General features: G+C 46.0%; 1 long non-coding RNA gene across 1 annotated transcript; it reads left to right on the plus strand.

The window, feature by feature from the left end:
* Positions 1 to 1,184: 1,184 nt before the first annotated feature.
* Positions 1,185 to 13,742, plus strand: LOC110743025. Its single transcript, XR_002521398.2, has 2 exons — positions 1,185 to 9,879; positions 11,878 to 13,742. It is a non-coding gene; the product is annotated as an uncharacterized LOC110743025 (long non-coding RNA).
* Positions 13,743 to 14,549: the final 807 nt, after the last annotated feature.

Consider the following 14,549-nt stretch of genomic DNA (forward strand, 5'->3'; position numbering starts at 1 on the left):
ATTTTTTGGCTGTTTGTAAATCTTCTTTGGCGAAATGTCTATTTGAATCCTTTGTCCATTTTTTAATCAGGTTATTTCTGTTGTTGTGAGTTGTAGCAATTATTTATATATTCTGCATATTAATCCTTTATGAGATGTCTGATTTGCAAGTATTTTCTCTCATTCCAAGGGTTGTCTTTTCACTCTGTTGATTGTGTCCTTTGATGCACAGAGCTGTTTAATTTTGATGTAGTCCAATTTGTCTATTTTTATTTTTTTGCCTGTACTTTGGGTGTCATATTCAGGAAATCCTTGCCAAGTCCAATGTCATGATGTTTTCCTCCTAAGTTTTCTTCTAAGAGTTTTATGGGAGGGTAGCACAGCTTAGATGGGTCCTCTCACATGACTGTGATCAAGGTGTCAGCTGGGCTTTGTTCTCATCTGGAGGCTCAGCTGAGGAAGAATCCACTTCCCAGCTCCCTTAGGTTGTTGGCAGAATTCACTTTCTAATTTCCGATGACTTGCATCTTCAAAGTCAACAAGGAGAACAAGAGAGAGGCTACTGGCAAGACAGAGTCTTTTATAACATAACATTGTAATGAGAGTGACCTTCCAACACCTTTGCCATATTCTATTGGTTAGAAGCAAGTCACAGATTCCATTCACTCTCAAGGGGGGTGACCTAGAACGTGAATACTAGGAGGTGGGGGTCATGGAGGTCACTGGAAAGTCCATTCATCCCATCTGATGCATGTTTTAAAAAGGCCTCTCACTATAATGTGTGGAGGTTAGACTGTAGGGTGGCAGAGAGACAAGGCTTAGTGACAAAAGGTAGGTGTATCTAGAAATTAGGAAATCATTAGGAACTGCTTTTTCAACAAATATTCATAAAATCTACTATATGAGAGTCACTGGGTTAGGTATTAAGGATGCAGTGTGGAAGTAAGGTTTCTTATTTTTTTAACTTTAAAAATTTTTGGGGCTGGGTGCGGTGGCTCAAGCCTGTAATCCCAGCACTTTGGGAGGCCAAGACGGGCGGATCACGAGGTCAGGAGATCGAGACCATCCTGGCTAACACGGTGAAACCCCGTCTCTACTAAAAAAATACAAAAAACTAGCCGGGCGAGGTGGCGGGCGCCTGTAGTCCCAGCTACACGGGAGGCTGAGGCAGGAGAATGGCGTAAACCCGGGAGGCGGAGCTTGCAGTGAGCTGAGATCCGGCCACTGCACTCCAGCCTGGGCAGCAGAGCGAGACTCCGTCTCAAAAAAAAAAAAATTTTTTTGATTGGCACAGACTAATTATATATATTGATGGAGTACATGTGATATTTTGATACATGTACACAATGTGTAATGATCAAATCAGGGTAATTGGGATACCTGTCACCTCAAACATTTATTGTATCTTTGTATTGGGGATATTTGAAATTCTCCGTTCTAGCTATTTTGAAATATGCAATAAATTACTGTTAACTATAGTCACCCTACTATGCTATACTATGCTACTATCCTATAACTTATTCCTCTTATCTAACTGTAATTTTGTTCCCAGTAACCAACCTCTCTCTAACCCTCCTACCTGCTTCCCTTCTCAGCCTCTGGTAACCACTATTCCACTCTCTACTTCTATGATATCAACTTTTAAACACCCAATGGAATATTATTCAGTCATGAAAAGAAGGAAACCCTGTCATTTGCAGCCACATGGATGAGCCTGGAGGACATCATGCTAAGTGAAATAAGTCAGGCACCGAAAAAGGAACACTTTGTGATGTCACCCGTACGTGGGAGCTAAAAATAAAAAAGAGTTCTCATTTTTGAGAAAGCATTTTCTTGAAAAGACAGGGGCAAAAGTTATTTTAAACTGGTTGAGGAGGAAACAGGTGTGACTGTAGTGAAGGCCATTTAGAATATTTTCTAGACTTTGGAGAAGAATAGAAAGAGAGAGATGAGACAAGTAGCTTGAGGGGGCACAGAGTTGAGAGTGTTTATGTATTTTCTTTTTGTGTTTCTTTTCCTCTGGCTGAAAGGTAGGAATAGTAGAAAGGGGCAGAAGATACAACAGAAGGCACATTCCAGTGGAGAACTCGGGGGATGGAATGAGGGGCATGGGAGGAATTATCTTGAAAGGAAGTGAAGACATCTTTTTGAAACCACAACCATAAAAACATTAGTAAGGTTAGTACAAAAGTAGAGGGGAATTGAGGGAGTGTGTGCCAGATAGCATCTGTTTTCTCTGTCAACTCAGAAGGGAATGGTATTTATTAAGAGGTATAAGGGCGTTGTCACTTTGAGGAGAGTAGGCAAAGTTGGGTGTAGCCTTCACTGGAGAAGGGAAGGGAAGGGGGACTGACCTCCAGTGACCAAGTGAGCCATCACGCAAGACTGTGGTTCCAGTAGACTCAAAAATATTAATTTGCAATGGAGCCAATCCACATGGGTACACCATTTACTTTGGTAGTATTTGGGAAATCGAGGAAGAGGAATGGAGAAAAGAGAGAATCAGGGTGATCTGGGGCTGAAGTCAGCATGGGCCAGGGCAGCAGAAGATTCCTGTGGCAAGAGGTAAAGGAAGCTACTGAGACTGTCAGAATGCAGCAGCCTGGGCAGAGTGGGGAGGGACAGGAGCTGTGGTCAGGTTGGGTGGGGGTGACGGTGGGAGCAGCAGAGAGAGGAAAGTTGCATTTCCAGAGGGGAGTTTTATATTTTAGCATCTTTAAGGTCATTCTAAATTTTAGTGCAGTCTAATTAAATCAGGAGAAGCAAGTCAGTAAAAAGTTAACGTTAATAAAAATTTCCTAAAAGCAATAGGCCTTGAGCTACACTTTACACCAGATGTCTTTGTTCTATGAAGCCTTGGGGAACGGCCCTTTCCCCTCAGAGGCCACTACAAGGAAACAGGGTTTCCAAGGACCCGCCTTCCACCTCTGTCTGCTTACATATGGATTCATGTATCTGATCAATTGGGAATCTGTAGGCTGATATTTAAAGAAAGAGTACAAAATCTAAAAAGACATTTGAAAACCACTACCCTACAGTGTAAGAGACTTTGCATGTGATTCTCGGGATACTCTGCATGGATATACATGACCTGAGAGCTTGTTAAATGTGCAGATGCCCCACCCTCACTCCCAGGCCATCTGCTTCCTGGATTCTGGGAGACCCGATCTGCATTTCCACAAGCACATAAACACAACTTCAGAAAAAGTTGGTTTAGTGGGTCCAAGAAAGTTGACGCCTGTGGCATATGCAGAAATTGTGCTAGGTGTTTGGAGAAAAACAGGGAACAAAGCAAAGACCCTGCCCCGTGGAGTTCATAGTCCAGTGAAGGAAGGCAGATAATAAATTGATTATACAATCTATGAGAAGGTGGTGAGGGCAGTGATGGGAGAAAAATAGACCAGAGGGCGGGTAATGGAGGGTCATAGTAGGGACGGGCTACAATACTAAGGAGAAAGGTCAGAGAATGATGGGAACTGGATGGGTTGGGATGGGTGATTCCTGCTTTTGCTCAGAGGGCCACAGAAAGCCATCTGAGAGTGCTGAGCAGAAGACTGAATAACCTGCAGAACATTTTCTGAGGGTAACGTTGGCTCTTGCCTTGAGATTAGATCTGGAGGTGGGGTAGGAGTGGGGGAATCTATTAGGTAATTGCAGGAATCTAGGCAAGAGATGACAGTGGGTTGGACCTGGTAGCAGCAGGGCAGGTGGTGAGAAGAGTTTGGTCCTGGGGATATCTTGAAGGGAGAGCCAGAATTCCCTGTAGGATAGGATGAGGCATAGAAGAGAAAGAGAGAGGTATAAACAACTCTAGAGATGGGTCAACATCAACTGAAATGGGAAAGGCTGCTGGTTGGGGAGGGAAGATTGAGAGTTTGAATTTGGACTCATTGAAGTTGACGTGCTTATCAGACATCTGTGGGGTCTGTGGAGTGGATCACTGAAGTTTGGGAGAGAGGTGTGGACCGGGGAAGGTCATTGGCGTATAGATCCTGTTTACAGCCATGAGACTGGATGAGATCCCCAGAGGAAGGAGTGTCAATAGAGAGACGGTGAAGGTCAAGACATGACTCTGGGAAACTCCAACACCTGAGGTCAGGTAGTAGAGGGGAACCAGCAATGAAGATGGGAAGGAAAAGGCCAGCGAAGTGGGAGGGAAAGGGGAGTGTGGTGTCCTGAAAGCCGAATGAAGAAAGAGAATCAAGGAGAAGGGAGTGATTGGCCATGTCCAAAGCTGCTGATGAGTCAAGTAAGATGAGGACTGAGAACCGGCCATGAAACTTCATAGTGAGAGGAAGCGCAGCATGGTTGTATGCTGATGATCTGGTTGAACGGGAAACTATAGTGATGCAGGAGACAGGGAGCAATGCCCTTGAGTAGACCTGAGAATATGGGCTGGACCGTGCAAATAGAGGGCTTTGCTTTAGCAGGAGATTGTGCAATTTATCTGCAGTAAAGGAAGGAAGGCAGAATACGTGGGTACGGATGCTGGGGGATGGATGGGTGAGGTGTGTGAGTGTAGGCATTCTCTTCTGGGTGCTGTGATGTTCTCAGGGAAGTAGAATCAAATTTTTTGAGAGTTAGACATGACTGAGATTGTGTTTTTGTTAAGGAAGTGTGACCAAGCCAGAAGAAGCAAGGAAGCTGAGGATGTGTGCAAAGAAGTTATTTTACCGATCTACTGTTGAATGTAAGCTAAGCTTCAAGGGCATCACGTGAGTGTGGGCCACGGAAGACCTGGATTGATGGGTTGGAAGTACCAATACCAATGAGTCAGCAGCTTTATGGAGATCAGACAGACTGAGCAAGGAAGAGAAAGTGGGGGCCGGAAATAAATGTTTTTGGTGCTATTAGAAACTGCATTTTCCTTAATAGAAGATTAATTCTTCAGGAATCAGACCTTCAATGCATGTGAAGGAAGATGATAAAAGGAAAGGAGGGGATTGTTGGGTCAAATTAAAAAATTATTTATTCATCATTTACTTTCTGCCCTGTTGTGTGCTTCCCTTTGGGGGAATTTTTAATTTAGTTAAATCTACATTTTCTAAGAATTTCTAGTGAAGTACTAAACCAGAGTGTATTGACCATTAGAACTCCCAGTGTATAGAGAAGGTGCTGTGTTCCCAGAGGGTTGGGCTAGTGGTGATTCTTCAATGGGTGAGTGTTTCTTGGGGATGTGGTTGGTTCTCAAACTTCTGCAGCCACTTCCCTTTCTTGCCCTCCATCTCATGTGCTTACATTGTACATATATATTCAAAACCCCAAAACATAGGAGTTCTAACCCTGACACTTCCAAGTACCAAGTAAATGAAGTACACTTCATTTACCAACACAATGAAATAACCAACTTAAAATTCAATAGCGTTCTGGGTATCTCAGGACACTTGGCCAATGTTTAGTAAGGAAATCCTGTCACAGTGATGTGATGATGTTCATCCCCATTCTGTTCCTCACTGGTACTCAGTGTAAATGGTGCCCCCTGGGGTGGTTCTGTGCTTCCTTGGAGATACCCACTGGGATTTCTGAACTGTCCAGGTGCAGGCATCACAGGGGCCGGTGTCCCCCACACCAGTGAGCACACTACTCACTCCTTGTCTGCCCCTATGTCACCAGTTCACAGATCCTTGAACCACAGGTGAAAACTCTGTCATTGTTTCCCGTAAAGTTTTTTTTTTCAGGCTTTCTACTAAAAGTTTCATATATTATTAATGGGAGACCGTGGAGCAAATGAGTGTGTCATTGTGTTTAGGCTGACACTTGAATGAGATGAGTTGGATGTTCAGGGAGGCACGTGAGTTTGCTCCCTCTGGGGCAGCTCCTGCCTGAGAAAGCAAAGAATATTCGCTTGTGTTCATTTCCACCCCCACACATGTCCTCTGTTTCTTATTTGCACCTGCCAGCCACGAGGATTGAGGGCCTTCAATTCACCCTCACCAGCACCTGTGATTAAATTATTTCTCTCTTCATTTTGCATGGATACTTTAAGCAGGGCAGGCAGGTGGTCATTTCCCTCCCTCTTGGAAAGTGTTCCAAGGCAATGGAGGCCACTCACAAAAACACCAGTAAATCCTATTGGCTTCAAGTTTGGATTTGCATCCTGCCTTGAGGTGATGGGTTGGGCAGAGGCCTGGGAGAAGGAGGCAGGTGGAAGGAAGGAAAAGGCTGGCATCCAAACCAGAAGTTGCAGTGTCTTGCATTTCCTTTTATCCTTTCTTTCAGGTAAGATTTCACTTCTTTTAATGCAAACTCAGGCGAAGCCTGTGATCAAATTCTGCCCCTCGAAGGAGGGGTGAGGATAGGGGCACATAGTGACAGTCTGAAACTCTGGCATTTCCTGATGTCATTCTTCATACTACGAAGGCTGATTTATCCTGCCTCCTTGGCTTTCCTGGAGTGCTTACTTCTTCTAACCAGTGAAAACGGAATCTCACCAGTAAGCCCCCAAATTTGGTATCTTGGTTGGTGAGGTTCACTCCTGGGGCACTTATTGAGGCACCTGCTGAAGCCCCATTCCTGCCCAAGCATATTTTTTGTGGAAAATAATAGTTATATTGACCCAAACCTCCTTCCAACCTAGAGTACATGTCTCATCTCTCCCCTTGGTGAAACTGCAGATCCTATTTCTGAGTCCTCTCTGAAGACACATTCTTCATATGCTGTCTTATTCATCACAAAAGCTATTTGCCTTATCTACTGAAAAAAAAAAATATATATATATATGAGCTTGTATTATGACTTCTTTAAGTAGAGGAGCTGATGTTGTCTGCTAATTGATCTTTTGGCCTACTCATGAGCTTTTGGAAACTGAACCAAAAATATTTGTTGATGATACCACGAAGACCCTATGAAATGGCTTTAACTGTAACTTGCTATAAGAGATTTGCTGAAAACTTGCTTATGACTTCAGGGTGAGTTTTCCTCATTAGGTGTCGACTCTATTGGCCCCATGTATAGGATGAGGAGAGAGTACTGAAACGATCAGATGCCAGTCAGGCTCCGGGACGTGTCCCTCCCAGCATGAGTTCTATGTCCACTAAAGAGATGGACCGGAGTGCCCACCGCAGCATTGTTCTTAACAGCACAATCTGGAAACAACTCAGAACCGTGGACGCGTAAATTACGGTAGATTCATTCAACACAGAGCAGTGGAAGGGAGCAGATTACTGTTACCTGCAGTACGATGACAAAAGGTCAAGTGAAAGCAGGCAGCTCCAAAGAGTACGGACTCCATGCTTCTGTTTCTGTGAAGTTCAAAACTGGGCCAAACTAATTCCTGGCGATGGAGGTCAGAACAGTGTCAACTGGGAAGGGTCATGGGGCAGGGGTCTTGGGTCCTAGAAACTTGTATGTCTTCATCTAGGTGGGGTCACCCAGGTGGATGCGTGTCAATGTCTTGGGTCCTAGAAACTTGTATGTCTTCATCTAGGTGGGGTCACCCAGGTGGATGCGTGTCAATTGAGTTGCTTACTTAAGATGTATGCGTTTTGTCAGATGTAAGTGATACCCAAGTTCAATACTTAAAAGAAAAAGATGAGTCACAGAGTCCCTGGCTCATGGTCTGGTAAGAGAAAAATGCAAAGGGAATTATTTCCCTGGAATGTAGTAAGTGTGGTCATAGAGGCACACACAACAAGGAGAGACAGAGACAAGTATGGGGCTCAGGGAAGGAGGAGGAGGAGAGAGAAAAACGCACAGAACTCTTGGAGAGGAGCAGGACACTTCAGGAGAGGGACAGCTCAGTGGGTCTGGAGTGGTCCGTGCCACTGTCACACCAGTGAAGCTGCTCTACAGAAGGCCACTAAATCCCAGGGATCTTTCCCAGCTTTTCTTCCCTTTGATCTCCATGGCATTTTGTTTTTTCAATGGCTTTTATTTTTGGAAACACTCTTGCTTAGCCTCAGAGACATTTCCCATTGTTTTTTTTCTCCTCACTCTTGACCATTTCTTTTTGTTTTCCTTCCTGGTTCCCTCTCCCAGTCCTGCCCTTTAAAGGCTGCTGTCCCACAAGGGCTGGCTGTGTCGTCTTCCTCTCTCATCCTGTCTCTGGGCAGCCTCATTCATCTGTGTCCATGGTTTTAGCTAACCCTACCTCCCCTTCTGCCTTCCCCCAACCCCACTGCCCTAATGTTTACAAATTTGGTATCTCTGACTCATATGTCCACCATTACCTTAAGAATTGCATTTTACATCCCAAGTGGACATGACTACTCCAATGTCCTGCAGACAGTCCAAAATTTCGTATTTCTAAAACTGGGCTTTTCTTCTCCCCTGCTCCCCAAATGTTCTTCTTCTTGTTCTCTCTCATCCTGTCTCTGGGCAGCCTCATCCATCTGTGTCCATGGTTTTAGCTAACCCTACCTCCCCTTCTACCTTCCCCCAACCCCACTGCCCTAATGTTGTTGACTACAAATTTGGTATCTCTGACTCATATGTCCACCATTACCTTAAGAATTGCATTTTACATCCCAAGTGGACATGACTACTCCGATGTCCTGCAGACAGTCCAAAATTTCGTATTTCTAAAACTGGGCTTTTCTTCTCCCCTGCTCCCCAAATGTTCCTCTTCTTGTTCTCCCTCATCCTGCAAACTGTCTTGAGAGCTGTGTTTTGTCCCGGGCTCCGCTGGGTGGTCTCTCTCTGCTCTTTGGCCCCACCTTCTGTGCATCCCACCATGGCACAATTCATGCTCAGTTCAAAGCAGGGAGCAAAATGGAAGCAGCCACTGTTGTGTGTCTCCACTCTTAAATGAGGCGCTCCCAAGTGCAAGGCTGCGGGGGGGCTTTGGAAGAATGCTTGGTGGAATGCGATGAGGCTTACATTCTTCACTGGCAATTGCCTCGGAGTTTTCCTGTTTTTTCCCATAGCTCTGTGTGGACACTGGAATTATGAACCTGGGATTAGTCTGATGCAGTGACAGAAATGTAACTGTTGACTTAGGCAGAATGGGAACCTACTGCACAGTGTTGGATTCAACCTGGGGCACAATTGAATCCCAGGCCTTCGAGGACGGTGTCATTCGGATTTGGTCTCTCCCTTTCCCTCTGCCCTCTGTGTCTCAGCTTTCCTACCTGGTGGCTTTGCTCTCAGAGGTGAACCTGAAAGCTCAGGACTTACTTGATCTTTATGGCTGGCAGTTCCATCAGAAAGAGAAAGAAGCTTCTCTTCATGATAGCATCTCTGCACCCAGCTAGGATCATGCTCCCCGCTGAGCCAATCACCAAGGCAAGGCAGGTGGAAAGCTCCTGCACCCCGCCAGGAGCTTGGTGTCCAGCCAGCCCTCCAAAAGCCTGAGTCTGGGGTATAGTTAGGCCCACAGGAAACCTGAGGGGCTGTTAGCAGAAGAAGAGGGAACTTATGCTGGCCAAGCAAAACAGCGCTTGGCCATCAGAGGCCCTCTCTGAGGAGGCGTGGGAGACACGGCTGTCTGGGCAGGGTTCGAAGCTGGCGACACCATGCTCCAGGCCCAGCCTGGGCCTCTCACTTGTGACTTAGCCTTAGGCTCACTCCACCTGGGGCTGTCCTCCTGTCAGCCCTACACTTCCTACTCAACGGGTCATTGTCAGGTGAACAGGACTAATGAAAGGGAGCCTTTTCACCTGCATTTTCAATTTGCCCTCTGTCTTTACCTGCCACGGCCTGTGCTGTGTCATGGGAATGAGGAAGGGCAGTGCAGCAGCCAGTGCTGGCTGGTCTGTGTGAATCACCTGCAAGTCATGCAGAACGATGTCGTGGCAGGGTCAGGCTTCCAGCATCCGCAGCTCACACACCTTTCTGTTCCACACAGGACCTGGCACTGGGCTCCGGGGCGCCCCTGCCCCTGGTCCGTCAGTGTTGCTCAAACTAGAAACAGAAGCCATGCTGGAAGACAGACAGAGCCGCTGACCTAAGCCCAAAGCCAAGGTAAGCTGCAGACAACAGGCAGGCACTGGAGTGGCAGGACCATCACGTGGTTCCTGTGTCCATGCGTGTTCTGCCCGGGCGACGGCTGGTGCCCTGAAATACCATTCACAGTGCCAGTCCTGGCACTGCTGTCACGTTGGCTTGTGCTCTCATGCAGTCACCAACCCTCCCCAGACCTCCGCGTTCTTATCAGGAGAACGAGAAGCTGGATGTCATCGCTCCTTTGTAATGATTCTGAGGTCCTGCATTTAGGGAGAAAACCCCACCACACACATGCTCAATACCAACCCTATTTCTGGGGGTAGATTTGATTTAAAACATCACCATAAACCATTTAAAGCATCCAGTAATTTACTAATAATGCGTTTCCTGATGAGGGGAGGGGAGGCCGCGGTTTCAGTCTCTCCTACTGATTCAGTATGCGCTGTTCCCGAAAATAAAAATCAGCTTCATCGAAAGCTGCTGAAAGTTTTATGTCGCCTTAGCGCACACCACACCTAGACCCAGCAGGACACTGTTTCCTTGTTAGAGGATACATAGCAGAGAGTTCCAAATAATAGCTCAGCTGTCCAATGTCTACTTAATGGATTAGCAAAGTTAACAAATGATATCTTATTTCTGGCTCCTTCTGCTGAAATGCGATACTTCCAAAGGCTGGAAACCGTTCCCACTCGGTGACCTTCCTCCTTTCAGGGAATGAACATGCTTGCTTCTCTCAGCCTAGGCCTTTCCCCCTCACCACAGAATAACCCAAAACATCTGGAGATACTGTGGGGTCTCTCTCAAGAAGATTACACATTCTTTTCAGCTTTTACTTTTCTGGGAGATGAATCTTGACAACTGGAAATTAGCAGCTGGAGTTATGGCAACAAGGGGGGCCCACCTCACGGTCCCAGGGGACGTTATCCCGTCCTTCTCTTCAACATCGTCTCTGCTGTTCCCTGCTTACTCTCCCTCCTTCCTTCTTCTTTCTTTCTTTCCTCAAGATGTTTCACTGAACCTTGAGACTGTAAGGCACAGGGAAGCTTCCTCCTCCTCCCTCCTGTTTCTAGCAGGGAAAGAGACCCCTGGAATAGGAATTTGACATTCCTGGCTCCCAGCACATTTCCTCCGGGCCTGGCCTGAGGCCAGGGCTGCTGCTTAATGGGGCAGGTTTTACCTCATCTCGAAATACCCCTGAAGGCCATCTAGCCCCTGAAGGCCATCTAGCTCTGGCCTCTGTGTAGGTGTCAGTAACAGCTGGAGACCTTGAAGGCAGGTGGAACATGTTCCTCTGTCCCTTCTCTCATAAGGACTTTACAGAGCTGGTCCGTGCCATCGTTAATCACTCATTCATTCCTTTCACACGAATTTTCAAACAAGGGACCTGGTTGAGTGTCTGTTCTGTGACAGGCAGGGGACTCTTGGCCCATGGAAGCTCTAGGGCTATTTTCCAGCTGAGGTTTAAAAAAAAATGGGAAGAGGTGGGTCAGAGGGCACCCACAGAGGACAGGTGCGTTCCTTCTCAGGTTGCCGCAAACATCCTGGGGTCTCTCCTCTTCAGTTCCCAGTTGAGAGCTGTCAGCTAGGTTCTTCGAGGCCCACTTTTGCTAATGTTTGGTTAGAGGAAAAAAGAGGAATAAACCCTCCTCTGATTGCCAGTGGTTACTAAGATGCCCATTGCTATGTCGAGCTGGGGCTTGGAGCAGAAAAGTCAATGCATCATAGGATGTTGTAAGGATGGACTATTTCAGGAAAAGACGTATTTTCCCTTGGGATATGAACACGTGCATGTGCGGGGGAGCGGGTAGAAAATCGGGTGATGGGGACATAAGGAGAGTGTGGAAGACACTAAAGGTTGAAGTGCGGGAGGTGGGGACATAAGGAGAGTAGGGGAAGACACTAATGGTTGAAGTGCGGGAGGTGGGGACATAAGGAGAGTGGGGGAAGACACTAATGGTTGAAGTGCAGGAGAGTCTAAAGAACCAACCTTGTCTGCTTTGTCTGATTTTGGTACAGGTGGAATGTGAAATATGAACTATTTACACATCTCCTATTTCCACGGACTAAGAAAAACAGAGAAAGCTGGGCACAGAGCTATAACTGAGCTCCCTTCTTCTGAGCTCCAAACCACTTCTTTAAAATGGACCGTTAGATCTTGGAGGAAGCCGTTTTCCACTAGGCCTAGTGGTGCTGGAGCAGAGTGTGTGCCACCAGCTGAGAAAACAAACCCGAGAAGGAGAAAGTATACTCAGGTTAACAGGCCCCCGGCAAAGAGTCTCTGTTCCCTGCCTGCCCGCCTGGCCTGCCCTCCCCCGGGGCTGGAACCGCGGGCTTTGGCAGGAGAGGTCTCAGGTAGGGGCCGAGGATTGGCTGGCCCAGCCACATAGAACATAAAGAGATTTACAGTCTTCTACCTCTGACTTTTATTAAATGAAAACCAGAGGTATAAAAATAAGGCAGCAAATAACACCATAACAGGAAATAAAAGGGGCGAAGCGGGGGCAAGGCCGCCCCTTGAGGATGGCGTGCCCATTGCGACGCGGGTGTCCACGGCCGTGACTCTCACCAGCCACACTCCATGGAGAGGAAGCCACCGCGAACGAAGGCAGCAGGGCAGGACTGTCTGCATCAGGGGCTCGTGGGTCTGGAGCTCACTGAGAAAGGTTTAAGCTTTGGTGAAATCTTAACTGTGCCTTGTCAATATTTTTCCTCTTTCGCTTGGAGATCTTTGTTTATTCTAAGTGACATCTCGTATATTTGTTTCCAGTTTGTTTTATACCTCCCTGAAACTAGTTAAGTTAAAAGCCACCTGATGCTGGAAAACCCTTCATGGACTATGTGTGTGGATGTGCCTGTGTATGTGTGAAAGAGAAAATAGTCACACTTTTTATTTTAAGTAGCCAGCAATTGGAGCTAAGTATGACATTCTGAACCTTCGTCCGTAGTTTCTGAGTGGGGTTTGTTCTTTGGAGGCAATCCATGAACCTCCCAGCCACAGAGCTCTCATCTGATTGGCAATTCCCAGCACTGAAGAGCAAATCCTGCTCTGGGAGCCTCATGTATTTCTTTTCCTTTTTCCAGACCCATACCTGGGCTCTGATTCATCAGCTAAATTCAGGTGGAAGATATCAGATGCTTATAAAAATATTCTAAAGTCATGCCTAAACTTTAAGGGGGAAAGGTCTAGATGTTTCATTAAACATTTATCACTTTTTTGGAGGGAAAGAAACTTTATTTTCCTCTCTTTGGGAATTACCCAGAAGCCATAAAATGCTCTTTTATAACTGAATATCCCAGTTTACATCTCATGGAATGAAGCAAAATAAATACAAACTTTAAAAATATGGTCACAGCCCATATATTTTAAAAAGCATTGTCACCATGGAGCAACGCGGCTCAAATATGTTTCTTTCATGTTTAACCATACGGGGTGGGTAGATTTCACCCGAGTATCAGTCTTGTTTCCCTATGAACTGTCTGATTTCTGCTGTAGTATTCATAAAAAGAAGTGGTAATGGAATCTTATGTCTTATTTACAAAGTAAAATGTTACCAAAATCTGAAAATAATTCCTAAGGATGAATTTCTTTTCTCCTTTCCCCACCGGACCCTTCAAATTTTTCTTCAGTGGCTTTACTTTTGCTTTTCTTCAAGTTTTACTTTCCCTTGGAGTTTATATGAAGGAAATGGAATGAGGTCTGGGATTTGCTTCAAAACAGTCCAGTGGGGTGAGCCAGTGGGGGATGCAGGTGAGGGTCTAGGTGAGACCAGCTTGGGTGTGAGCTAATTGTTATTGAAGCTACGTGTTGGGCACAGGGAGGTTTATTAGATTACTCTGTTTTGCCATGTGTTTGAAAATTTCCATTAAAATGTCTTCCTCAATTCTCTCCAGATTCACTTTTCTCTTTTACTGGGCCTTGGTTTGTTGATCCATAATTCTCTCCTGCAGACTCCACGTTTTTTTTTCTGGAAAGGGTGCCATTTTGCCTAGTTCATGACCTCTGGCAATGGGATTCCTGGAGCTCTTTGTGAAGATATCGCAACATGAGAAGACAACGCCTGTCGTGCGGAGTGGCTGTATGCTGCCATCCAGCTTCTGTCAGGGTGCATGTAAGACATGGGTCTACCAGGGCACAGGCTAGTATGAACGAGATGGGTCCTGTGGCACCAAAAGCTTCCTCATTTCGGCTCCATTTTTGCCTCCTCTTCCCTCCCTTCCCCTTCTCTTTGTCTCCCTTCAATATTTCTTCATCTTATTCCATCTCTTTCCTTATTTTCTCTCAGTACCAAAGTCACCTCTCCCTCCTATCTCTGGTGTGGGAAAGCTATTCTGTAACCATTTCTCAAATTCAAATTCCTCTGGAGTGGGGGGCTAGAGCTCTTAGCCACTGTAAGGTATCCATCTGCTCTGCTCTACTTAACACAGAACACATCCAAACAGGTGTCTAGAATTAGCCCTTGTTTGATGTGGGGCAGAGGAGTGCCAAGGGAAATAGCTTGAACTCTGTCTATAGTTGAGGATTAGATATGTTCAGGCAAAGCAAATGGGATGTGTCGGGGGAGGATATTATCAGCTGAAGTCAGAAGGCAGAGATGGACCTGAACTTCTGAAAGTCTTTCTGCTCTGCCAGGCTCCCCAGAACTTAATAAAACCTGCCTCTATTATCACTACATGAAGCTAAAATGGAT

This window comes from Papio anubis, chromosome 6 (genome assembly GCF_008728515.1).
Source record: "Papio anubis isolate 15944 chromosome 6, Panubis1.0, whole genome shotgun sequence".
In the NCBI taxonomy this organism is placed as follows: domain Eukaryota; kingdom Metazoa; phylum Chordata; class Mammalia; order Primates; family Cercopithecidae; genus Papio; species Papio anubis.